At 44.5% G+C, this 25,859-nt stretch overlaps 1 protein-coding gene across 1 annotated transcript in view; it reads right to left on the bottom strand.

Annotated features, from left to right (window-relative positions):
• Positions 1-25,859, bottom strand: part of SHISA6 (shisa family member 6) — a gene marked incomplete at its 5' end in the record, with an annotated part of 389,310 nt that overhangs the window by 129,415 nt on the left and 234,036 nt on the right. The window lies entirely within an intron of this gene.

Genomic DNA, 25,859 nt, shown 5'->3' on the forward strand with positions numbered 1-25,859 from the left:
ATCTTTATGGGACTAGAAAACCACCTCTCTGATGGTTTCGAACTGCTGACCAACATATTAGCAGTCCAACAGGTGCCCCACTGTGCCACCAGGGCTCCTATGGATTACAGAACAGAATTGCTCCATAGGGTTTCCTTGGCTGTGATCGTTATTAAAGCAGATGGCCAACTCTTTCTTCCACACCTCGAAGGTTGACTAAACCGTTTGGACCACCCAGAGGGCTAGAAAGTGTTATGGATAAATGGGGCATCATCCTTCCTTGAAAAGATGATCTTGTACTTCAGACAAACTGATTCAGCTAACAACTCTTCCACTCTTTATATATAGGATTGAGGCAAAGTTGTGCCTACTCGATAGTGGATGAACTTTCAAAGCCCCAGCCACTTGGTGCATAGCCCTCCCATTTGCAGTGATTGGTTCAGTGTTGCTCTCAGGACCTCAGCACTCTATCAAAGCTAATGAGACACAGGGAGGGTTTCACTGGCACTTTGGGGAAAGAGATTTTGCTTTTCTTGAAGTACTGAAAGCACAGAGGATTTAAGGCTAATGCCACCATCACCATCTGGTTTATCAAATGATGCCTAAGAAAGAAACTAATAGCACTGCAGACCATAAAAAAATAAAAAAAAGATGGAAGCAAATACTTGGGGCTCATGAAAGTATTTTTCATCCCCTAAATCTAACTGTGCCCAAAGCAAGACCTGGTCCTGAGTTTTTTATCGTTTATAAACCAGCGACTTCTCTACTTAAGCCAGTTTGGTAGGAATTCTTTTACTTGAAACCAAAGGAGTCCTAACTAACAAAGGTATATTAATCTAAGACATTTTAAATGATTCATTTCATAATACATTTGGAAAATGTGGCCTGAACAAAATGCTAGAAATGCAAAGGATCTTGCAGATTAACAAACTCTGTGTTCATTGAAAGATAATGAAACTGAGGGTTAGGGAGTACATGACCTTTGAATGTGTTCACATAATTACTTAGTAGTAGCCTTGGGAGCTGAATCCCTAGGTGGTGCAAACAGTTAAGAGCTAGGCTGCTAACCAAAAGGTTGGTGGTTCAAGTTCACCCAGAAGAGGCTGGGAAGAAAGGTCTGGCTATCTACTTCTGAAAAAAGTCTTTGAAAATCCCCTTGCGCACAATTCTGCTCTGAGATAACCATGGCCACTAGGAGTTGGGCCAACTCAATGTGGACGAACAAAGAGTGTAGCAAGAAGGATCCAGATTTGACGTCACTTCTCCTTGTTGTCTCTCCAGAGGAGGACTGGACTGGCTCTCACCTTTAGCAAAAGTGAGTATCCTTTCTGATTGGTTTCCAGTTACTTTCAAGAGCTCACCATACTGAGTGAGCCAGTCTTCTCCCTTCTTCCTTTCACCTTTCCTTCTCTCTCTTATTTGATGTAGACTTATTTTTTGTAGGAGTTTAATTATGAAATATTTCAGGCCCACAGAAATTGCAGGAGCAAAATGCCAGACACGAGGCACCATCATTGCGATTTCAAAGATGTTAACATTTCATCCAGATCCTGCTCTTATTAATGAAAGTAATACTATGTTGCAGTTGTAGACATCATCTCCTCCCCTCTCTTACCCTCTGCTTCCCTTCTATCCTATCCAGCAGTAAAGGCCTTTTCTCAATAATGCTCTGTACTTTTAATGTTCCAGCAGTATAAACTTCAGTGTTTGAATTTTCAGTTTTACATAAGGAATAGTTATTGTACATCCCCCATTGCAGTTCTCATTCCTCACTCTCAACCTTTCCACCTCGTCCTTTTTTTAAGCTTTACTCTCTCTTGCATTTTATATCAATTTTCCCCAGCTCTTTCATCCTACTCACTAATTCTCTCTTTAGTAGTGTTTACCCTATCCAGTAGGTTTTAATTCCAGGTACTATTTTTTGCATGTCTAGAAATACATTGAGGAATCCTGGTAGCCTAGTGGCACCTTGGGCTGCTAACCACAAGGTCAGCAATGTAAAATTCCCAGTCACTTGTGGTAGAAAGATGAGGCTTTCTGTTCCCAAAAAGCATCACAGTCCTGGAAACCCACAGGGGTTGTTCTACCCTTTCTTGTAAGGTTGCTATTGGAACTCACTTGACAGTAGTGAGAGAAAGAAATTTGTTTATCATTCAGATGTTCCTTCCTCCTGACCCAAGATCCTTATCTGTTTATGAGTAAGCTAAGTCCTTTCATTTACATTTTCAATACTTCTAAGGACACATTTTATAAAACATTTCAGATTGTGCTGTTCAAGTTCTGCAAGTCTAATTACCATAGAGGTTGTGTGGCTTTATTGTGACTCAATTTGGGGGGTGGGGTCTTCTATTCATTTGGAAATCCTTGGTCTCCTTCCCTGAATGTTTCTGTTTCTGCTGATACCGAGCTTGATAGGGGTCTTTGAATTGGTTCTAATAGTGACCCCCACGTACAATAGAGCGAAACACTGGTCCTATGCCATCCTCACGATTGTTATGTTTGAGATCCTTGTTGCAGGATCACTGTGTCAAGACATCTAGTCAGGGTCTCCCCCATTCTCACTGCCCTGATGTTGTACCAAGCATGTTGGCCTTTTCCAGGGACTGGTCTCTCCTGATAATACGCCCAAAATATATGAGATGAAGTCCTGCCATCCTTGCTCCTCAGGAGCATTCTGCCTCTACTGCTTCCAAGACAGAGGTTATCACTTTTTTACTGATGTGTTTTACAATATAATCGTATAGATAGCTGGGTCCCTGAGCCTCTGCAGCAGTAGGAAAGCAGACCCCAACCTCTCAGAAATGTAGTCTGGGGATTGATTTCTCATGAAGAAACTTTCCACAATGAGAGATGTGGGCAATGAAAGGCAATCTCCCTTGTGCTATTGGAGATATACTTTCCTTATTTACACAACAGGATGGATGCAACCCTTAGAGGGTCTTGATCTCATGCTTTCTATGTGTGGCTTATTGAGTTATGCACTGAGCTAACCACAAGACTAGCAGTTTGAACCCACCAGTTGCTCCACAGGAGAAGCTCTATGCTGTTCTACAGGGTCACTAGGAGTCCTAATTGCTCCATGGCACTGAGTTTGAGTTGTTGATGTTGTTTTGATGTGACTCAAGCCCAAGGTGTAGCCTTTCTCTGTTTACTAGAGAAGAATAAGTAATTAGCTCCTATAGGCAACTGGTACCAAAATCCACTCCGTTTTGCAGAACCAGCTCATACATTATCTGTTCTGGTTTTATTTTTCAAAACTAGAGATCACCCCCTTTCTCTCTTATGAGTTCAGCCATGAACCTTAATTATTTGTAGTCCTTGCAGCAATGCCTGTATGCACAGTGAAAGGACTGTCAGGTTCTCTTTATGTGCTCAACCCAGCTTCTGTACTTCCCGGGATCTACTTGGTCATGGTTTTCCATTGATGGCACGGATGAGTCCTCATGAACAAGGCTTGGACCAAAAGTATTCTTTTTTCTCATATGTGTGTGTGCTTGTGGGGGGAATATACATAACAAAACACATGCCAACTCCATGATTTCTGCATGTGTAATTCAGTGCCATTGACTACGTTGTTCATGTTGTACAACCATTCACACTATCCTTTGCCAAGTCATTCCACTACTAATGTTTTCAAGGTACATCCATGCTGTGGCATGCATCGGGGCTTCATGTATCCTTATGGCTGAAGGCATCATGTATACAGGCATATACCACATTTGGTTTAGGTGCTAATCTGATGATGGCTCTGGTGGCTGTTTCTGCTAAGTGCTGCCCAGAGCACTGGCATACAGGCCCCCATGTACTCTGGCAGATACAGAGGGAATTCTTGGCTTCTTTCCCCTCAAGCTTTGTCTTCTTTGTGCTCCACTTGCTCAGCTGACCTAAGTCTCTGCAGTGAATGTTCTAGCTCCTTCAAGTCACTCACAGGCATGGGCTTGTACCTCACTGTGCATAGCTCTTACCTCTCATTCCAAGGCGTCCCTGTTGGTACTGGGGCCCCCTCGACACATGCGATGTGTGTCTTGCCCACCTGGCCTCTGGAGGTGGAGAGATGGGGAGAACCGCAAGCTCACGTCCATCACAGGTTCAGGCTGAGTGTTGTAGCGTGAGCCCCAGATGCGGTCTTCCTCTCCTGGGACCTGATTTCCCAGGTGGCTGCTGGCGAGGCTGGCAGGTAAGCCCAGAGGGAGGGAGTTGATGTCATATGGTTCAGTTTTAACCAAAGACTGACAGATGGGAGCGTCTACCTTCCTCTTGTGCGAGGCAGTGGTTTCTGGCAGCTCCTCCAGGACATTCTGAGAGACGGAGCAATCAACTGTGCTTTTTAGAAACGATGTGATAGAATCCCTCCTGTCAGCTCGCCAGCCCTCCCTGGCTTATTCCCCCTTTTTGTCAGCCAGCTCCAGCTTTCCTGGGGTAGCAATCGCCTCCCTAACTCCAAACACACAGCCACTGAGTCGACTCTGACTCACAGTGACCTGATAGGACAGGACAGAACTGCCCCCACGAGTTTCTGAGACTAACTTTTCATGGGAACAGAAAGCCACCCCTTTCTCCAAAGGAGTGGCTGGTGGGTTTGAACTGCTGACCTTGCAGTGAGCAGCCCTCCTCATACCCTGCTATATCCCCAGGCCTCCTTCATGAAGGTTAACAAGCAAACTCGCAGTTAGCGTGGAGTTGATCCAGACTCATGGCGAGTAGACCTGGGCTCCGTGGAGTCTTCACGAGCAAAGGTGGGAGTGATCCATTGCCACAGCTTTCTTTTGAGGAGCTCGTGCCTCCGGTTAACCGCAGGCCAGCAGCATGAGCCTAGCAACAGCTCCTTGGGAGAGAGAGGGGGCATTCTACTCCTGTGAACACTTACAGCCTCGAAAACCCACGGGGCATTCTACTCAGTCCCCTAGGGTTACTCTAGTCTAGTTTGGGTTTCTTTAGTTTGTCTTCTCCTGAGACACTGCCTGGTGGACTCCAGCAGTGGAACTTCCTGCTTGCAGCCGGCCTCTTTGACCACGTGCCCCCCTCAGGCAGGCAAGTACACATGTGCCCAGCTTCATGCACACAGTGGCTACGAGTCAGGAAGGGCGCCGTCATTTTTAAATTGTTTTCTTTGGGGCTTGGGCTGCAATACGTGAGTCACGTATTGAATCAGCCACAGTCATGCAGGGGGAGCCCACCTGTCATGGCGCAGGGGCCTCCAGTCTCTCTGGTTCTAATCAGGCCACAATCGGGGTAAGGCGGAACCTCACTGATGGAAGGCGGTCTACCGCAAACTCAGCTGTCACGGAGTCCATTCTGACTCAGAACAACCTAATGGGGCCGGGTAGAACTGCCCCCCTTTCCACTCTGCTGTCAGCAGCCCCGAGCAGACCCTCCACGCTTCCATCCCTTCCATCTCAGCCCTACTGTACTTTCAGGCTGGATGCGGGCCACGGGAGAAAGGGCCTGGAATGGCCCAGGGAGCGAGATGGGGCGGAGTGAAAAGGACACACACGCGCTTCACTTTATGGGATTTCCCCAAGTCCTTGAACTGTGAAAGCCCTCTTTCCGTTTCTATCATAAAGTGTAACCATGGACAGTTATGGGCCGGAGAAATCCCCCCCGGTGCTGTTAGTTCCTCTTTTTTTTGTTGTTGAGGAAATTATCTTTCCTGGCCAGGCCTCTCTGCTGAATCTGCAGGGTGCTTCTGATAGTCATCTTCATTTTAAATTTAAGGCTCTCTGAAATTTCATTGTGAAAACAATGTTCTTAACCCAGGGCTTTATCAACAGGAAAGTGCTACGTGGAAGCATTTAATCACAGCATCTCAGGATGTGAGGGCCAGAGAGACCCGCCACCATGCATGGTGGAGGGGAGATACTCAGACTTCATTCGAGGGCTGAGCACAGAGATGAGCAAATGGGGACACGGTGGAAAGCTCCAGGGAACAGGGAAAGAGGAGACATGGCACTTAACCCCGACAGCAAGAACCTGAACTCCTCTGGGCCAGAAACTGACTTCTGAATACACTTCCTACATCAGGGAAATTCCATGAGAGGCAGGAGACAGATTCCTCCCTCCCACGGTGGGGGCTGAGGGAGGATGCTCTCAGCTTCCTGGGGACCAAAGTACATGCAGGTAATGGAGTCTTAACCAATCGACGGGTCCCACCCCCAGGCCTTTGAATGTATAAAGGCAAAGCACCTTTATTTGGGTGGTGGCAGTGTTCGTCCTAGTCCAGTGTGGTAACAATGGTGCAGGCTGTGAAATGCGGGTCCCACCCCCAGGCCTTTGTATAAAGGCAAAGCACCTTTATTTGGGTGGTGACAGTGTTCGTCCTAGTCCAGTGTGGTAACAATGGTGCAGGCTGTGAAATGTCACTGCCCAGTTACATTCTTCCTGTGATATAGTACAGCTACATTTCTGACCACTAAGCTTCCTCGGTCCCTGAGTGGCACAACGTGCTAAGTGTGTGGCGATTAACTGAGAGATTGATGGTTTGAATCCATCCAGAGGTACCTCAGAAGAGAAAACTGGGAACTTCTTTCTGAAAGATCCAAATCCAAACCAAACTCCCTGCCATCGAGTGGATGCCAACTCACAGCGAGTCCATAGGGCTGAGCAGAACAGGCCCTAGGGGTTTCTGGGACTGTGGCTCAGAAGTAGGAGCCTCTTCTTTCTCCTTTGGAGAAGCTGGTGGTTTTGAACTGCTGACCTTGCGGTTAGCAACCCAATGCATAACCACTACCCCATTAGGGCTCCTTTAGAAGGATCCCAGCCACTGAAAAGGCTCCTGAGCACAGTTCTACTCTGAAACATCTCCCTACATGAGGCCAATGTGAGTGAGCATCGCCTGATGACAATTGCTTTGTCCATTCTGCTTGTTACTTTTGGAGCTTCCTGTAAATCCTGCCTCTCTTCCGAGCCAGGGTATTCAAGCCGTGTTTTGGAGTCTGAACAATCTGATCTCCTTCCAAGTGGTTCCTCTTCTGCTCAGCTTACAGGTAGTTTCTGTTGCTTGCAACCCCCAAACCTAATGAAAGTCTAAATTTCTCTTGTGTCCAGAAAAATCCCGCAAGTTTCTGTGCAATTCCTTAGACTTTCGGACAACACTTTGAGAGGTACAGAGCCCTGGGACACAGTGAGCTACCTGTTGGGCGGTGAGCCTGTTTGAGTTATCCACCATAAAGAGTTACAGTCTTAGTGACTCACAGGTGTAATTCTACTCTGTCCTAGAGGGTCGCCCTGAGCAGGTATCGACTCCAGGTTAAGTATGTTTGGTTTTCTTTTTTTATATACGTACCAATTTATTTAACCCTCAGCAGGACTATATGGGAATGCTTTGTTAATCATACTGCATGGTGGGAGTGGGGGCTGGGAGGGATAAGGCTGGGGGTACAAATGGCTTAATCAAGGAACTATAACCAACTCTGGTGATACCGGGGAGGGATTGGACTGAGCTGAATCGCTCGGGTGCTTTTTCTGGAACCCAGGGAAGCTTCAGATGAGATCATGAACAGGAGGACCCATCCTGATCTGATTAACACTGTGCTATCGTGATCCCTGCTTCAGGTCAGCCAGGGAGAAGAGGAGAAGGTGAAGCCAGTTCATTGCCAGGAGCCTACACCACATCCTACCTCCTTCCAAAGGATGACTTTTGTTGTAATTAAATTGAGAGGGGAATACTTTTGAAGTGCATTTGCAGGAACCATGGAGAATCTGCTCTGGTTGTCCTCTTAATACTCCCCGATTTGCTCTGCCCATGTCTCCTTTCCCGATCCTCATCTCTCCTGGGTGCTCCTCTTAGTCTTGTGACTCCATCACCCTCCTTGAGGTCCTTGGCAAACTCCCATCTCCCGGGAGAGAGGAAGGGAGTTGTGGAAACAGGCTGCACCCCAATTAATAGCTACTGCTGAGCAGATGAGAATGGAATAGGAATGAAATGTTCTCCACTGGCCAGATAAACAAGACGCAGGGAGCTAAGTGGGGCAAGAATAAACCCATTGCAAACACCAGAAAATGATGGGGTGGGGACACTGAATCCTTTCCCATCAGTCTTCTTAACCACCAAAATGTCTGGCTCATCCTGCACTGGGGACATGCCTTATGCTAATACGGGGAAAGTGGAGTTAGGATGACAATAATCTTCACAGCACACTTCCAGCAATTTGTAACATGAAGGGCAGAGCAATGATCAAGTACCTCCCTTTTGTGTATACAAGATGGTAAGAGACTGGCTAAGCATCACAAGACCCATGTAAGCAAAAGTCCAGGCAGGTTGGGGTCTGGCGGGCTAGAGAACAGCCACCACATTAGGGGAGATGGCTGAGAAGAACAAGGAGAAGGAAATCTCTCAAGACAACAAACTGGATCAACAAAGATTGACACATAAAATAACCACCATGAAAAAATAATGTCTTGCCTAGTTTAAAGCTGAAAGAACAGCGTCCTAGCCAAGTCGTGGTATAACTGACTGCACCAGCATTGCTTGGACACCAAAATAATCACCAATTTTTTTGGGGGGGATAATTTATGGTGGCATAGTTAGACATTGGGCTGCTAACCACAAGGTCAGCAGGTCAAAACCACCAGCTGTTCCTCAGATGAAAGATGGGTCTTTCTACCCCTGTAAAGCTTTATAGCCTTCGAAACTCACAGGGCCAGTTCTCCCCTGGCCCACAGGGTCACTATGAATCAAGATCGACTCAATGGCAGTGAGTTTTTGGCTTGGGATCACGATGATTCAAACAAACCAACCAACAAAAAATAAAAAACCCACTTTGTTACAGAGCCTAAAGAACCGCAACTGTTTAACAATATACTAATATTTCACATACTTTTGATATTTTGTCTAATTTTCAACATCTGGAAAGCTTTTTTTTAGTTAGAGGGCTAGGGAAGGTCACAGGTAGTCTATATTTTACTTGTACCCTATGCTGGTTGCTTTTCTGCTGTCAATTTGGCAAGGCTATAATTCCCATTTGTTTGGCCAGGCAATGTAAAGTAACCACCCTCAATAATGGTTATTTATTATGTAATGCATACACACAGAATGTTACGTAATGTAATATGTTTTGTAATACAGTCAACCAGTCAGGTGAAAGAAGCCTTTCTGTAGGTGTGCCCCAGACCGCGGAGAGAGACTTTGGCAGGCCTCCTCCTCTCTCTGGATATGTCCTGTCCCCTGAACTATCGATAATGGACTGCTTTTAGAAGCTGACCAGCCTATTGCCTCTGGATCTTTTTTCCAGTCTTACAGTTCCTGGAGGTAATTCAATCAATCACTCAATCAATCAATATCTACATACACACTCAGGGAAACTTTAAAATATCTCATGGAAAAATAGAAGGGAAAGATAATATAATTTTCCATACACTTTGAGAACCCCCTCCCCACTCACATATATAATGAGCTCACATATGTATTAGAGCTTAAATTCTGAACACCCCATTTGCAGAAGGCTGTGGAGGATAGTGAAAGCCTAAACTCCATGTGCAGAATCCCCACCTAGAACAAGCCTCCACTGAATTCCTTTTGACCACTAACCAACGATGGAGAGAGCCTTGACATCAGGTGGGTGGAGTGCATTGGAAAGTGGGTCCCCTCCACCCATCTCCAGCCAGCCCCGTCGTTGAGGGCCTTGCCTGGGTGTGTCCTTGATGGACATCCCTGGGGACAGTATTGAGGGTTATTTAGTCATGAGTCCTACCTTATCAGTTGTGCCCTGACTGCCTTAGTTGAAAAGTCCCGGACCAATCTTGTAAGCGCTTCTACCTAAGATAATGTGTGTCCCAACCGTTGTTATGTTCCTGCTTCTTTAGACCCACCTGCAACGGTGATGCATTTATTTGCCACGAATCATGAACTCGCAATATTTACCTTTGCTCCATACCTTATTAATGACCTTCCTTGGGCTCCATTTTGGCCTTGTGCTACTGTGCTCCTTCACCCGGACAATGTATCTTTGTCTTTTTCTTGTCTCTGCCCCATTTAAGACTTAAGGTACTTCATAAACGATATTTGAGAATGAAGTCCCTTTAAAAAAATTAATTACTTAATTGGTCAGAGGGGTCCCTTTGGTATCCTAAAATATATGTATGTGTATTACTGGTTCTCTTTCTTTAGAGAACCCCAAGGAGGACCTATTCCCTCACAAGATATACTCCTTTATCAGGCCAAGTTACTTCTCCTTGTTGCCTTTCCCTTGAAATGAAGCAAGTCAATTACTACATCTCTTCTCTGATAATCACGGAGGATGAGTTTATTCAGATTGAGCCATATATTCTGACCCAAGTGGCATCGATCACTTGGCTCTCAAGTATACACTCTCATTTAAATTCCAGAAGTTCAATTCTTACCAGGACCAAAAGGCCAGCAGTGGTTTTACTGAGAAGATCATTTAAAGTCAACAATTGGGGGCAAGGAATAAATCAGAGCAGTATTTTTTTCCCCAGTAGATGTTTATGACATGAAAGGAGCTGGATTTTTAAGAAACAGAAGAAATAAAGGATCACTCCTCTCCTAGTCCATCACAGCTTCATCCTAGTACAATGAAGGTCACATCTTTAACCTAACTTCCAATCTAAGAATAGCCCAATCTGTCTTCGTTGTTCTCCACCATGATTGTCCACATTCTGAGTCTAGTCTACAATGCCCAGCATACTTAATAAAGTGTCTAGTTAATTACCAGGTAGGACCAAAGGATGTTTTGTTAGAAAGCATGGTTGTTTCATATATTCTTGCAACCAAAGTTTGAAACCCAAATATCAATGTGCTTTTTAAACCTGCTTATGTTCTGAAAATAAACCATCTTTGGTTGTGCTATGCTATGGCTAATAAGTATATTACCTATTTTTCTCATGAATAGTTTGACCTCATTCGCAGTTGAAAATAGCTTGGGTCAATTTTTAAGAACTACTTTTTTTCATTTTTAGATCTTGCTAACAGACAGACTACATTAGTTCTTTGTAGCGAGCAGCCCTTTAAGTAGGCTTCCTAATCACGGTGTCCAGGTAGAACTATACCCCTTGAGTTTCAAAGGATGGCTTTTTTTTTCCCCAGAAATAGATGATCAAGCCTTTCTTTCAAGGTACTGCTGGGTCCACTCATACCTTTAACCTGGTTAGCAGCTAAGCATGTTAACTATTTTCTTGCCCAGGGATCTCTTTATGGTCTAATTGAATTTATATCTCCCTTTTAGCCTTTGCCTGCCATATGGGAGATACACTATTATTGCAGCAGTGGTTGTTAGCTCACAAATTTGTTTTCAAATGGCAGCTTTCCTATCATTTTAATTCTTATTTCAGTTGGTTTTGTGATAGTACATAGAGTATGAGTTTTAGAGCCACAGAGATCTGGGCTCAAATCCTAACACTCTCATTCAGTATTTGTGGAAGCTTAAGTGGTTTGATTCATGGGGATGTGTCTTTGTATTTGTAAAGGCTTGTGAACAGATTGCACCAGATACAAATGCCTTCCACAATTTGATTGCAAGTCACAGTGGCCCTACAAGACAAGAGGACTGCCCCGTGGGTGGGTGGGTGGCGGAGATATCACAAGGGTACCTCCAAAAATGGGCTTCTTTCCCTCATTCAGTCATATTATGTTCCTCCTGACTTTGGCAACCATAAATATAAAGCAATATTCAAGGGAAGCTGCATCGTTTTTGTACACATATGTATACACACATTTGAGTACATCATGCACATGTATATGCATACTCGAATGTGTTATGTCATATCACAAATCATGCATTATGTATATTTCTGAGTACATAGATCTACACACAAAAATCATGCTTGTGTTTTTCTTCAGGTAGACAGACATGGAATGTCCTACATTTGATAAGCAAAGTAATTTTCTTCTTTGCAGGGCTGGGGTAGGGTGGACACTAGTTATTGGCTCTTTTATCTCCATTTTACTCATTATTTAGTGTTTCCTCCTGTAATTTAGAGACTAACAAGCTAGAAAGCTATATTTACTAGATTTCTATTCAGTTAAGTTTTCAGGAAGCCCAAGGTATCTGCCTGAAGGAGGCCTGGTGATACAATGGCTAAGCACTCAACTGAGAACCAAGAGGTCAATGGGTTGAACCCACTAGCCACTCCTCAGGGTTTGACTCCAACAGGGTGTTTGTTATAGGCATTCCCATAGGTTTTGGACAGCAGAAACCCTCTTACTGTGTGTGTGTGTGTGTGTGTGTGTGTGTGTGTGTGTGTCTGTCTGATATAAAAGTTTACATAGCAAATTCGTTTTCCATTCCACGACTTTTACACATTTTGTTTCAAAACATTAGTTGCAAGTCTCTCAATGTCACACCATTTCCCCCAATTTCCTGCCTAGGTTTCCCATCTCCACTTGCTCTTGTTTCCTGCCCCTTCCTGCTTCTTGAGCTCTGTTTTGGGCAAATGTCACCCTTTGAGCCCCATAGGGGTAATTGTTCTTTGAACCAGATTGCTCCTACTTGTGTGACTATTTACATTATAAGCCTGTCTTTGTTTGGCTGTAAGGTGTGGGTTCAGCTGCAGGTCTGAAGGGTGGCTAAGCTCTGGTGATATAGTGGTTACACGCTGGGCTGCTAACCACCCAGGTTAGCAATTTGAAAACACCTGCTGCTCTTCGAGAGAAGGATAAGACTTTCTACTCTGGCAAAAAGTACCATCCCAGAAACCCACCTGGTTCAGCTCTACCCTGCCCTAAGGTGGCTGTGCATCCACATCGACTCCAGGGCAGTGAGTTTTGAAAGACAAAGTAATTCCCATCCAAGATGCAAATATTGTAATTTGGAGACAAATAACAACTCAAGTTCACCACCGCTGCATTGATTCATAGGGAAGGGAAAGAGCCTGAGAAACACATGAAACATTATAATATCGAGGACAGGGGCTGAACCGCGATATAGCCTTGCTGACATGTATGACTTTTGATGTACAGCCATGCGGTCAAGCAGACCAATGAAATCCATTAGCAGTCGCACCATCAAATAAGCATGGCCCATATTGAGAACTCCACTGCTATCTAAAGGATCACAATATGTCAAAGGCTCTGATAAGGGGTGCAGTAAAATAAACTTCAAATGTTAATGGCCGGTACATTTCAAAGGTATTTAAGCACGACGCCCTTCTTGTTTTTGAGATGCTTACCAAAACTGAACAGAGGTAGTATTCCGGGACCGTAGTTTGGGAAAAACTCAAACTCAAAAACTCATTGCCATCGAGTCATTTCTGACTATAGAACAGGGCAGAATGGCCCCTGCGGGTGTCCGAGACTATAGATTTGTCATGGGAGTAGAAAGCCCGTCTTTCTCCCAAGGAGCATTTGGTGGTTTTGCAACGGCGGCCGTGAGGCTCTCAGCTCCACATGAAAGCACCACACCACCAGAACTCCTAGTCCATTTTATAACACTCCAATCTTACAGCACAAAATCAAACCAAGCTCTCCAGAATAGCAAAAGGCTGCTTCCCTACACTTGAACATGTAATTCAATAGCCAAGGGGGTTTCAAATAGCTTCTGGGAAAACGGAATTAAAAAGACAGTGGAATGTTCCCACAACATTTTTGAAGCCTGCTTGTATATATGAGAGGGTACCCCCCAAAAACCCAGAATTTTTATTTCAAAGCTATATACTTTTTTTTAACAAACCACCTTATCACCTTCAAAGTATGCTCCATTATACTCAATGCATTTGTCAAATCTGCGATTCCATTCTTGGACACATTTTTCAAACTCATCTGCTTGAATGGCTGACAGCACCTCCCTTGTTTTCCTTCACCTCTTCTACTTTGTCAAAGTACTGTCCTTTCTTGTCCCTCTTCATTCCCAGAAACAAAAGGAAGTTGCACAGAGCAAGGTCAGGTGAGTAAGGTGTGTGGGGCAAGAGAGGCATGCTGGGTTTTTTGCCAAAAACTGGTGCACAGAGATGGTTGTGTGAGCAGGTGCATTGTCATGGTGGCAAAACTAGTCCCCTGTCTGCCACAAACCAGGCCTTTCTTGGTCACACACTGTTATGCAGTCTTTTCCAAACCACTAAATAGAAAGCTTGATTAACAGTCTGACCTGGTGGAACAAACTCCATATGCACTATAAGTTGACATTTTCGTCCACTTGGGAAGTTGATGGAAATCTAGAACGAGGTTCGTCATCAATCGACATTTCACCTTTTTTTTGAAATGAGAAAACCACTTGTGCACTTGAATTTTTCCCATAGCGTTGTCCTTGTAAGCTGTGTTCAACATCACAACAGTTTCTGTGGCATTTTTCCTGAGCAGGAAACAAAATTTTGCAGCTGCACATGCTGTTCTCTTAAATCAGCCATCACAAAAAAACGAGGTTTTAGTGAAACTGCTTTTGTGAAAAATTCAGTGACCAGAGAGAATCTTCCCAGGTGACACCACTGGGTGTGCTAACTCAGCGTGAGTTGCTCTATGCTTGCCTAGTGGCGGGAGGGAGGGGGGGCTCCGTACTAGGAAAGCTTGGCCCAATGTAGCTTTTCTCTGTTTGTTTGGGGTTTTTTTGGTACCCCCTCAAACATGATATAGCTAATGAACAACTTCATTAGTAAAGATCTTGTTTGTACTTTTAAAAATGATCAATAATCAACCTGACAAAAGTAATAATAACATCTTCTGCCTCACTAACCATTAGAGCCTGTGAACGACGGTAGGTGCGTTGGCGTTTTGATTGTCTCGGTGTTCCCACAGGGACTGTGGCTCACTCAGGCCTGTCAGCTGATACTTACATTCTTATCCACGCTCATTCACTGTTACGTGTGCACGGTGGATTATGTAATAAGCAGGACGCAATGTGCGTCAATGGTCAGGAGCAAGGGTTTGGATTCCAGCACAGGTCAATTTGAATTCTGATTCTCTAAATATGACCTTGAAGAAATTGCACACCTGCTCTTGACCTAGTGTTATCAGATGGAACATAGGAATATTCCCTAGACGGGGTGTTTGGAGACTTGGCTGTAAAATGTGTAGCACAGCAGTGGTAGCATCATCAGAAGTGGGTAGGTAGAGATTAGGGGCGGAGAACGCCCAGCCTTAGGTTGCTATCCAACAGGCTGGCAGTTCAAGTCCACCCAGAGGCACCTTGGAAGAATGGCTATTCGCTTCTGAAAATCGGCCATTAGAAACATGATTGAGCACAGTGCTACCGTAACACACGTGGGGTTGCCGTGAGTCAGAATCAACGTGAGAGCAGCTGGTTTTAGTTATTATTATTTGGGGGAAGTTTGACTAAAGTTAGGGTGGTCAGTGGTGGCAGGTTACAGCTGTAATTGTACCTTAGGAGAAGTTACGTTGTAGCATCAAAGCACATTCATTCATTCGTTCACTCATTCTTTGACTCTGCTACTTAAATATATACTAGTTCTATCTACACATCTGTGAAGGAGTGAGTCACCCACTGATCTGCAGATGAAGCCCATAATCCCATAGGCTGTCATTCATTGGCTGTCATGGTTGTGAGGTGTGACCAAGTCTCTTATTGCATCTCTGCCAGGCTCTTATTACCTTGCAAAAACAGCACACTGTACCTGTTGTCATTGATTGGATCCTGAATCATGCAAATACCACTTGTACCAGTAGAATTGCACTCCTTGTGGTTTTCAATGGCTGCGCCAATTTGGCCTCAGATCTCTAGGACTTGTATGTGGGTGTGGGTGTTGTTGCAAAAATCCTGGCAACTGTACCAATATGTAATGTCGAGATAAACAGAGAAAAGACTGAAGTTGTCAAGGATTTTGTCTTACTTAGATCCACAATCAATGCACATGGAAGCAGCAGACAAGATCAAACAACGCACTGCACTGGGTAAATCAAGACCTCTTTAAAGATGCTACTTTGAGGACCAAGGTGTGCCTGACAAAAGCCATGGACGGATACAACTCAAGGGCAAAGATGGCAGAACACAAGCAAACAGTACAGACCTACTACTTGTTTAGATAAGTCTACATTTTCACGGAGGCCTTGCTTTATCTTAAAAATGCAGAAATACAGAAGAAAGGAGCTAGAGTCTTGTGTTCTATTACAGAAATCACATCTACATCTCAAACCAGAAAATAAATTTGGTTCCTGAGGACCAAGTGCTACCATTTCTCTTACGCCTTCCATAACTCTACTCCTGAGGAAAGGCTGATTCGCGTTCCACAGTGCTAACCGCGGTTATTCCTTTAACACCCACAACAAGCCAAACCCTGGGCTAGGCTCCTCAGACGTCATGGAAATCTCACAGGAACCCCACACCCTACTTCTCCCTCTCCCTCCCAGGTGACAAAATGAAAGTTCAGGAATTTTAAGTCACTTGCTTTCAGAACCCCCACGTTGGTTAAGTGGAAAGGATGTCACACCAGGTCTGTCTGTAGGTTGCCAAAGCTCATCCTTCCCACTGTAGCTTATTCATCTACAAATGCTCACATTGTCAGGCACAACGTTTAGCATCTCCAAATATCCCTGAAGGGCTATGGGACATCTCCCCCCCAAAAAAAATCACATTCCCTTTTCAAGAAAGAGAAATAAAATGATCATCATGACAGCTCAGTTGTTTCTACCAACATGGCACCTATACGAAGATATGGGTGGGGATGCAAAGCTCTACCATCCTCTACAGAAAGTTATTCTCACTCTGACAAAACAGCTTTGGTCTATAACGACCTTACCAGCCTCACCATGGACCAAGTCACCATGTAGCCTGAGCTGGGTGTTGTCAGATCCACAGAGCCATAAGTTTGCACACTCACATAATCTCATTGTTTGGAGAATATGTGTATAATTAAAGAGTTGTATACAAGTGCTGAGTTGACAAGGGGTGGCTGTGATGACTAGGTATTTTTGTGTGTGTGCCAACATGGCGACTGTAAGAAGATATGGCTGGAGTTCAGCCTAGTGATATCTACTTGGAGGTATGGTATAGATCTAAAAAGATGCTACAGACTTTGGACCATCCCTTTTTCTCTTCCCCTTTTGTGTGGACTGGTGTACTGCCTGATCCAGCCACCATAAATTACAACTGAGCACCACCAGTCCCCCTGCCTCACACCACCAAACTAGTACACCACCTTGTATTGCCACACTGTTCCACTTGGCCTGGCTGCAGTACATCATCACCTTGCATTGCCACCCTGTGAGGCTGCACTGAGCCTTGCTTCACCATACCACTCTATACCTCACTCTTCTACTTCTTGGTTCTTTGGCCCCTGGGCCTGGTAGCCATGTCATTTGAAAACCCTTCTGTACCCTAACACACAGTACCCTAACACAGCAGCTGTGTGGGCTGCTTTCCAGTGATACACTCCTTTCTTCATATAAACTCCTTATAAATATTCATAAGTGTCTTGGTTTAGCTTCTCTAGAGAACCCAAACAATCATTCACTGCCATCGAGCCCATTCCAACTCACAGTGGCACTACAGAGCAGGGTAGAACACCCTTGCCTGACACTGTAACTGTTTGTGGGAGGAAAAGCCTCATCTTTCTCCTACAGAGGGGCTGGTGGATTTGAACTGCTGACCTTGTGGCTAGCAGTCCAACTTGTAACCCAATCTGCTACCAGGCCTCCTTCATAAAATGGTATACACTAATGAATTAGAGAAGATGGAAGCAAGAAGGGACAGGCAGTGTTGTTGTTTAACTCCGTACACTTCAGGAAGCTTTTTTAGGGTATAAAAGATAGCTCAATTTCAAATATAATAAGGAGCATATTCATTCTTAAAAGGGCAGACAGACAACACGAAGACATGGACTCATCATCTGGATGAGGGACACTACTAACACGGGGTCACAGTGGCATCCGAGACTCAGTTAAATGGGCATGGACCAAAGAGAACGGTCCCAAGTTCATGACTGGTGGAAGCTCAATGCATTACAGTTACAGGTGGGACGACAGAAGCAGTAACAGGACCACGATTGGGACACATACGTCATGTTTACAAAATTGGTCCGAGGCATGGCAATCAAGGCCATCAGAGTGAGATCTATAGGCTTGACTCATGGCCACGTGACTGTCTGCTGTATGGTGATCTCCATCAGAGACATACCCAGGCAAGCCCCTGAGAGAGCCTTTGTCTCTCTGGGCTGACTGTAGAGAGGTGGAGGTAATCTGTTTTCCAAGGCATTCTATTGGAGGGCAAGATTGTCTACATCCTTAGCTAATTATCAGAAAGAATCCTTCAGGGGAAGGATTAATCTATGTGGAGACTCTGCAAATGGATTTGGGGGCTCTCACTGTCATCCGTAGTCTTCTGCAAACTGGGGTGCTCAGAATTTAAGCTCTACTACAAAGCCTGGGGATCATGACAACACACCGTTAAGGAGTCTTGGCGGTGCTGTGAGTTAGGCTGCTCACTCCAAGTGGCGATTGGCAGTTCAAACCCTGCAGCTGCTCCTTGGGAGAAAGGTTAAGCTGCTTGCTCCAGTAGAGATTGACAGTCTCATAAACTGCATAAAAAGAACCCTGGTGGTGTAGAGGGATACGTGTTGGGCTGTGACCCACAAGGAGGGAGAACTTTCTTCAGCTTTGAGGGAGAAAGGTGAGACTTGCTCTCCCATAAAGATTACCATCTCAGGAACCTAGAGGGGGCAGTTCTACTCTGTCCTACAGCTGTGCTATGAGTCTGAATGGACTCTGTGTGTGTGTGTTTTGAGTGAAACCCTCTACAGGGTTGTAATTAGTCAAAATCTCTTCAATGCCACACAACAGCAGTGAAAAACCAGCGTTCCCGGGGGTGCACGTAGTTAACACACTCAGTTGCAACCAAAGGGCTGGAGGATGATACAGACCACCCCGTGGCATGTCTTAGAAGAATGGCCTGGACATATCCTGCCCTTGCCCTTCCACACCCAAATCAGTTGTTAAAAAAACTCTAGAAGCACAGTTTTACTCTGACACACGGGGAGGAACTATGAGTCAGAGTGGACTCAATGGTATTGGGGACTGGTGTTAGAATTCTGGGTACATACACGTAGTGACTAAAACTCCAGTTTCCCTGAAAATGTCTGATATCAGCTGGCGAAGTCGAAGATACCAGGTGGAGAGATTGCTCGGGCTCAGGGAGCCCACGAGATCCTCAGTAAATTCAAAGTCATTTTGGTACAGCCAAAATCCAGTAGCGATGGCTTGAAACCAATATAAGAAATTGGAAAATCCCTTTAAAAAAGAGGGTTGGTCAAAGAGTAGACCTGATTACACTGACTTCAGTTTTGCCGTTTGTCCTAAACGAGGGAGGATTGTGCCAGAGCAGAGGTTCTCAGACTCATCATCCAGGAAAATCACACGGAGAGGTCTCCGCCCTCTGCACTTCCTAATTCACTAGCTCTGGGGTGGAACCTAAGAATCCGTATTTCTAACCTGTTCCCAGGGGATGCTGCTGCTGCTGGCCCTAAGATCACACTTGGAAACAACCACTAACTCCAACTCCAACCTCTAAAGAGCTGAAACTAGAGGAGCATGGACATCCTGGATCTAAAGGATGGACCCAAACTCAAAACAACTCACTACCATCAAGTTGATTCTGACCCTGTAGGACAGGGTAGAACTGCCCCTGTGGATTTCTGAGATTGTGATTCTTCATGGGAGTAGAAAGCCTTATCTTTCTTCCAGGGAGTGCCTGGTGGTTTCAAACTGCCGACTCTGGTCCAACACATAACCTAACAAGGATTCCAGAGGATGGAGCAGGGATAGATAAATCGTTGTGACTCTTTGGCATCCACTTGAAGAGATCCCAAACTTCCACAATATTCCAGAGGTAAGCAGCCAGCTGATTGGAGGGCTTATGATTGGAGTGACTCATTTCCATAACAAAGGCCAAGGGAAAAAGCTGGGCTTCTGAGAGAGATACACCATACCCCCGAACTGTAACTTAGATCCAGGTTCAAGTGCCCAATTGTCAACCTCATAGTTCTGCAAGTATGAGTAAGGCACTTAACTCTTCCAAGTGTCACTTTGTCATCTGCACGTAGAAGAGCAAAGTAGCTCATCTGCAGAATTGCTGGGAGAATTAAAAAATACTGTTGGGTATTACATTGTATCCTAAATATGAGCCTTGCTATCATGCAAGTGGATTGTTGCAGATGCAGCCAGGTTAGAATTTAGGGCCCTATCATTTGATTTCTTTTATGATCCACTTAAGTTTGTTCTAGTTTTAAAGAGTTTCTGCTTTCTTTTTGACTGAGGTTTTTATCTGTTTTACTTGGTATTGTTGTTAGTTTTTTGTTTAATGCTTTTCTATTTATGAAATCCAGGCTAGGTAAATCTACAGAGACAGTAACTGGAATAATGGTTTTTTGGTGGTATGGCAGGGGAGGTTGGGAGGAAATGGGTAGCTAATGATGAATACGAGAATGAAGAAAATGTTCTGAAACGGATTGTGAGGATCATACAACTCTCTTTGATATGCCTGAACTACTGAATCGAATGATATCTGAATTATATGCCAAGAAAACTATTGTGGAAAAAAAGTAAAGTGTGTATTTAGGAAGAAACCTAAGAAAGGTACTGTTGGAACATAGGCTAGCTGAGAGTAGATGTTGAAAAGCTGAAATTGTTTAATCCAATTTCTGTTGAGTACTGTTTCTTTGAGGTTTTAACACTGAAAAAGGTGAGGTCAGGGCCAACTTGAGTTATTTCTCCTGGCCTCTAACAACAACAGCCTTGGAAGTAAGGGCTGGCGAATAGATGCTTAAGAATCACCTACATCTCGTAGACTCCCAGAAGGCTGAAAGGATCTTCACGCACATGTGGCCAGTTGCCTAAGGAGGAGGGCTGAACCTTTGCACAAACACTAAGTCAGACTGTTGGACCAGAGTATTTGACGGGGGAGATTCTGTGAGCTGTGACTTATTGAGGGAGCTCTGGTGGTGTAGCGGGTTATGTATGGAGCTGCTAGGTACAAGGTCAGCAGTTTGAAACCAACAATAGTTCTGTTGGACAAAAGTGAGGCTTTCTGCTCATGTAAACTTCACAGACTTGGTAACCCAAAGGGGGCGTTTTTACGCTATCCTATAGGGTCGTTATGAGCCCAAGTAGACTCAATAGCTGTGAGTTTTTGTTTGTGTGTATGACTCCTCACCACTTGCTTCCATTTTCATATAAGCCATTTGGTCTCCGTGATCCCAGATTCAGAAAAAGGAAGTGACAAAAGCAAGGTATACAGGTCCGGGGTGGTGACTGGCTTCTGGTCACAAGGTTAGAGCTTTAAGATTACCCCAGAGGTGTCTTGGAAATAAGTCACTCAAAATCTTACAGGACATACTTCTACTCAACATCAATGAGTACAACAGGAGTTGGAATCTACTGGTTGGGGTCTAGAAAGATGTACAGCCAACTGTGGCTGTGGTGGTACCCAGTAGGCCCTGAAACTCTGCTCCTTTGTGACACTGCTGATATGTGGTGGAGATGATATTCCAAGAACTCCAGCACACACGATCTTGTGAACAACTAACGCAGGTAACACTGGACAAGAGACCCAGGAACCTGAAACTCTGGCACCTCCCGAGTTTAACGACCCTTCTCTTTTATCCTTAGTCTTGCATGTGGATCAACATCTGATTTTTTCCTTTTCTTTCTTTTACTTTTAAAGAGATGGTAATTATAACTAATATTCTCTGTAGAAAAGGATGGGAAAGGCAAGATACTTGCTGACCTAATTAGGTATGTAACGTTGAGAATCTGTACTGACTTTTTCAAAAAGAAAAGCGAAAGTTATTTTAGACACAATGATACATGGGTCTAATGAGTAATTTTATCAAATTAATTATTTCTGAAATAATAAATTTTTATGCTGAGGAAAAAAAAAACCCTCTAGGTTTTTTTGATGTTTTGATCTCTATAACTCATTTTAAAGATCACACTGTGCCTGTGCTGCTCCCTATGTCTTGCAATGCCCCAGTCAGAAGCAATAATATTCCAAATGTGACCTGAGCCCCATTCTTTATTGTCTCGTGGTGTATCCTATCACCCTGGGTGATTAAAGCCAGTGGGTTGGATTAGCTTTCAAATTCTTCACAGTTTTAATATCCTCGCTTCAATAAGGCAGCTGTGAACAGTACAGCTGAGCTCTTCCAAGTAAGAACCACCTGAATTAATCATCAGCCTCCAACCACATCCCACCTGCCCTCATCAGTGGGCAAATGATGTGTTTTATCCACCCGGGAGGTGTTTCGCTGGGGTCAGTAATAAATGGATGGCTTCAATTTCCTAGCAGCTAATGTCTGCTTCCTGACGATGTGGCTGAAGCTTCGTATCTGGTATTTAAGGGCTAAATGTCTAGGGAGCGCTATGCCCGTTATGTGTGCAGCAACCACATGGAGGAGAGAGGTATGCCGTACTCCTGTGAATGATGCAATTCTTATTCTTTACTGGCTCGTTCTCTCGGGGCCAACCAGGATCCTAAAGCCCCGCTTTGAGTTCTCTAGCACACGCCTCAGTCTCTTTGCTCCATGAAGAAAAGTGGAGTTGGAGGGGGACCTTTTATGACATGCTTTGAGTGTGAGATACTTGAATAGCCTTTGCATCCCTCTGCTTGGATCAAGTCATGTATTAAATATGGAAAGGGCTCTCAAGCTTTAACATGCCATCACAGAGAGGTCTTATTAAAATACGTCTGACCGAGCCTCACGCCCAGATATTTGCTTCATGAGACCTAGTATAGGAGCCTTGGTGGGGTGGTGGGTGACATGTTGGGCTGCTGACCACAAGGTCAGCAGTTTAAACCCACCGGCCACTCTGCAGGAGAAAGATGAGGCTTTCTACTGTCAAAAAGATTTAAAGTTTCAGAAACACAGAGGGGGAGTTCTACTTTCTTCTAGAGGTCTCTCTCTATGAAGCTACAAAAAGTTTGGGGACTTGTTTATTTATGTTTTAGGGTCCAGATTCTGATTTTCTAATAATCCTCTAGAACACACCTATCAACATGGTGGTTTACATGCTGTTTGAGATAGCGGAAATCATGTCAAACACCAGCAGGGTCACTGGTGATAAGTACGTTTAAGAGGAGCTGCTAATAAAGGTAAGACTAGAAAGAAATCCTGGGTGTCTATCTACTTCCAAAAAGGATGGATCAAAGGAACACTCTCCCACTCACTTGCTTGGCATCCGTCATCAGGAGGGCTTGACTGATGAAGTAAGAAAGCCACAATGAGAAACCTTATTGAGCCGTATGGTAGTTACATAATCTTCTGTCAATTGGAGGGTTAAGAGCGTAGGGGTGGAGTTTAGTGTGTCATCAAGAATATAGCCAATGAGGCCTCTGTGTGGGCATGGCTTTCTCCTGAGGATTCTGGGAACGCTTATATTTCCTCCTTGGAGGAAGGAGACTCTCTCTCTCTCTGCTCACTCCCTGAGCCTCTCTACTGACAAGACACATGAAACTATGCTAGTGCTCTGAGTTGGAGAAGCCATATGGAGACCCATGCCAGTGTTGAGATGTTTCCAACACTACTGGATCCACAAGACTTCCCACCCACTGGCCTGTGATCTTCCTGCATTTGGTATCATTGCATGTGTTTCGTGAGTCTGAAGAGGACTTTATAGATTGGTATCGGACAGAGGCTAATATTGAACTTATGGACTTGATCTGGGCTGGGATGTTTTCTCCATATTCAATTGCGCTTGTATATAAACCTCTTTCTTATATACATATGACTGCGTCTATGAATTTGTTTCTCTCGTCTACCCAGACTAACGCAAGCAGGATTGACACAATCATCGCAGCAAGGAGGGTGAATATGCCGGTGATTGCGATGCTGCAAGACTGGGCAGTGTTTTGTTCATCATGAGCTGGGGTTGACTCAGCAACAATGAACAACCGTGAGTTTCGAGGGGCTGCTGCAGGTCTGGAGACTACGCTTTGATAATGACTAATTCAGAGTTACTGATAACACCTTTTTAAATAAAAAAAGTATGTTTTAGTTGTTTCTCATGTAAAGACATTTTCATGAAATCCTTACCTTGCTTGATATTTTATTTCTAAAACAGTCCCCTGTAGAGAGTTTTGTTAGAACTATCACCTCTGAGCTCCTCCCACTGCTCTGGGGATGGGGAGAGGCAGTGTCTCTATATCAGGTTCTCAACCTTCCTAATGCCTCGGCCCTTTAATACAGCTCCTCGTATTGTGGTGACTCCCCAACCCTAAAATTATTTTCATTGCTACTTCATAACTGTAATTTTGCTACTGTTATGAATTGGGCGACCCCTGTGAAAGGGTCATTCAACTCCCAAAGGGGTTGCAACCCATAGGTTGAGAACTGCTGCTCTACGTGGTCTGGACACATCTAATCAGGGTGGTTTTCTTGGTAGATTTGGGGAGACCAACATCTTATTTTCAAACATGAAATCACTAATGACATCATTTCCCAATAGAAGGAAAACACCAAGGACGAAGAAAGATTTCATTTGCAATCAGGCCCTTCCATGTGTCACAAGGACACACTCAAACTCTAATTTTCTTGATGAAATGAACAGACTGGGCCACACTGTAGAGTGCTCAGACGGGACAGCCTCGGGCTCCTGGCTGACCCTGAAAAGAACTACCAAGTAAAGACCAAAAATTGCAACATTAACAGAAATGATGTATATCATCCTGAAACTCCACCCCACTTCCCATGCGTGCGCACACACACACACAAGCACAGTGCCTACAGGGAAACTAACTTGCCAGGGGTAGCTCAGTTTGCAAAAGCCAGATAATGCACACATTGTTGGCATTACACATACCACATTATAGACTCGGGATTTATCAACCTTATTGATGTAGAACATTCTTATGCCCCTAACTATATGAAATGCTAGGAAACAACAGCATTGTTCTCATTGTGAACAATTTCCTTTGGCATTTTCCAGGTAACTTGTCCGCTAGAAGTTCCTATGTCTCTTTCCTGAGGTAGGATTGTGTTGGCATGCGTGTGTATATGTGTGAGAAATAAAACAGATCCAGATGTGCTGATAATTGGAGACCCGCTTCTCTACTAAGATGGAGAATTCTGACAGTACATTCTCCCTCCAGGGCTCAAGTGAAGGTGTTTGTAATAAGAACTACGTGAAATAGCAGCAGGATTGCTGGATTGATGCTATGTCTTAGACCACCATGTGTCTGTCAGTTTGTCACACTGTAGTGGCTTTCATGTTGCGATGACAACTAAAATCTCTACTACTGGTATCTGAAATACCAGCAGGATCTGCCCCTGTTGAAGAGGTTTCATTAGAGTTTCCAGACAGAGATGAGCTAGGAAGAAAGGTCTGTTGATTGACGTCTGAAAACGAACCCATGAGAGCCTTCTGTGTAACAGAACATTGTACAAAGCTTCGCTTCTCTTACCTCATCGGGAAGAACCCAATTGCTGAAGAAAGACATCCTGTTTTGTAGGGTGGAGGGCCAGTGAAAGGAGGAACACCTTCAATGAGAAGGGTCAACAGAACAGCCACAATAGTGGGTGCGAACAATCAACAATTATGAAGACGGTGCAGAACCAGATAGCATAGCATCACCAGGCGCTGCCTCAGTGACAATGACATCTTCTTAGAAGAAGCCCACAGTGGCGAGAAGTATACTTTCATGGTGAGCAGCAGGGACCCGGAGCCCATCCTTGCTAGTGTTGTGTGCTACCTGGTCGATTCCAATGGACAGTGACCCCATATGGCAGAGTAACCTGGTCAGATAGGGGCTTCTAGGCTAGAATCTTGACAAGAGCAGATCGGCAGGCCTTTTCTTCTGTGGAGTGGCTCATGGGTTGAACCATTCAACTTCTGTTTAGCAGGGAAGTGCTGAACCATTGTGCCACCAGGAAGCTCATCTACCTGGTTCTGCCAGAGGCTCACCCATTTACTTGCTATATGGTTAGCAAACCTCTCTGTGCTGTAGTTTGCTCACCTATAAAATGCAGATGCACACAGTTCTAGCTCATAGAGC

This window comes from Echinops telfairi, unplaced genomic scaffold (assembly GCF_000313985.2).
Source record: "Echinops telfairi isolate 266 unplaced genomic scaffold, ASM31398v2 ScPeMD7_2010;HRSCAF=2546, whole genome shotgun sequence".
In the NCBI taxonomy this organism is placed as follows: Eukaryota; Metazoa; Chordata; class Mammalia; order Afrosoricida; family Tenrecidae; genus Echinops; species Echinops telfairi.